Raw genomic sequence first — 2,063 nt, forward strand, 5'->3', positions numbered from 1 at the left:
TGGGTGGGAACCCCGGGGAGGCGACGGAGATAAGGTGCGCGGGTCGTTTTAAATGGAATCGGAACCCGGGTCTAGGCCCCCAGACGCGCTGGTCAGCTGGAACAGCTTTGCTCCTCAAGAAAACCGGGCTCAGGAAAGAGGCGCCTGTGGGGCCTGCCTCCGCAGTCTGCCCGCCTGGCTCGGGGGAGACGGCCCATGGCCCCAGTCGCCCTCCCCAGCCTGCAGCGGGCCTTTCAACAGCCACAGGGCCCGGAGAAGGGAGAGAGCGAGGAGTCCTGCGCCCGGGGCCAGGAGCTGGCTTGTCGGCTCAGGTGTCGGTGAAAACGCGATCAGGAAAAAAAATGTTTTCGCTTCTCTTTGGTTAAAAAGTAAGAACAAAGGGAGCTTCCTTCTAAACAATAAGCGTGGTCTGGCTGTCTTGAATATTAGACTTGGGCCCTCTGTCATCTTCCAGCCAGTGGTGGGGGCGCCAGCCGTCGAAGTTCTCGGACTGCTGGGTCCTCGCGGTGGGGACAGCTGGAGGTGGGTAATTCTGGGACCCAGTTCCCCCTTCTGCCGTGACAGCTGCTGATGTCCCTCTGGGAATCTGGTGCCCCTGGTGGGTGCACCCCTGGGGAATAAGGTCGAGTGGATCTCACACTTGCAGGTCGATCAGCGTTGGCCACTCCCCTCACCTCCTTGCACTGCAGTGGAATCTGCTGAGAAAGTCGGTGGTAGCTGTGCAACTGTGGCAGACACCATGGAACAGTTTCTCCTTCAGACAGGGGGAACCTGCGGCTTCTGGAACTCTGATTTCGAAGAGTACCCCCTCCTCCACCTTCCTAGAACTGAGGGCCAGGTGCCTGGGACAGGAAGCTAGATGCCTCTCAGGTCCTGGGAGGCAGCTGGCCCTGCTGCACCCCTGCCCGTACACCTGTCTGCCTGGGCTCCTTGAGGCCAGTGTGGTAGCTTCCTGGCCCTGTGCTAAGGATGTCTGGTCCACATCCCCATGCCCACCACTGGCCCATCCTGGGGTTGGAGGACCCAGGGTGAGTCTGGCAGCTGAGGACCTCCCCAAGCTCAAGGCTTGCCCCCACCTCAGCCACTGACTGGAAGGGCCCAATGCAGTTTGTTTGTGTCCAAGAGCAATTCTGCAACACCCAAGCACCCAAAGGCTCAGACATCTCCCTCCCCAACCCTAGCAGAGATGCTATGGATTCTTCTTCATCATTATTGTCCTGAAGTTCACTTTTATTACAAAGAACATTGACACCCATTTCTCATTTAATCTAACAATCTCATTTAATTTAACAGTTCTTTAAAAGGCCTCTTGTAGAATGACCAGTGGTCTTGACTCAGATGGCCAGGTCATGGCTGAGTGTCAAACCAGACTGAGTCTTCCTTCCAAGGCCATGTCCCTTCCTGGCCTTCAGGTATGCCTCAACCCCCAGCAATGCTTTAACTCTCCATAAGGCAACCTTCCACAAAGCCTCAGCCTTTGCTGGGGTTTAGGCAGGTCTATGGGCCTCTCAGAGAGTGTCCTGCCTGCCCTTAGAAGCACCTGTACGGCTGGAAGGTTCAGGGCCCACAGAGCTGGACGGACTAGTCCTCACCCGGCCACCCCCATCCCTCACCCACACCACACACATGCTTTTCCAGGAGGGCAAACAGAAATCCCTTTAGAAGTCTAGAGTTCCCGCATAAGAGCAGTCAGGCTGGGCACGTTGGCTCACACCTGTAATCCCAGCACTTTGGGAAGCCAAGGCGGGTGGATCACGAGGTCAGGAGATCGAGACCATCCTGGCGAACACTGTGAAACCCCGTCTCTACTAAAAATACAAAAAAAATAGCCAGGCATGGTGGTGGGCACCTGTAGTCCCGCCACTCCGGAGGCTGAGGCAGGAGAATGGCTTGAGCCCAGGGGGCGGAGCTTGCAGTGAGCGGAGATCATGCCACTTCACTCACTCCAGCCTGGGCAACAGAGCGAGACTCTATCTCAAAAAAAAAAAAAAAAAGAGAGCAGTCTCAGATCTAAGCGTTTCACATGTATTAACTCTCCAGCCTCACAACAGGCTCTGAGGAAG

Source organism: Mandrillus leucophaeus, unplaced genomic scaffold (genome assembly GCF_000951045.1).
Source record: "Mandrillus leucophaeus isolate KB7577 unplaced genomic scaffold, Mleu.le_1.0 Scaffold128, whole genome shotgun sequence".
In the NCBI taxonomy this organism is placed as follows: Eukaryota; Metazoa; Chordata; class Mammalia; order Primates; family Cercopithecidae; genus Mandrillus; species Mandrillus leucophaeus.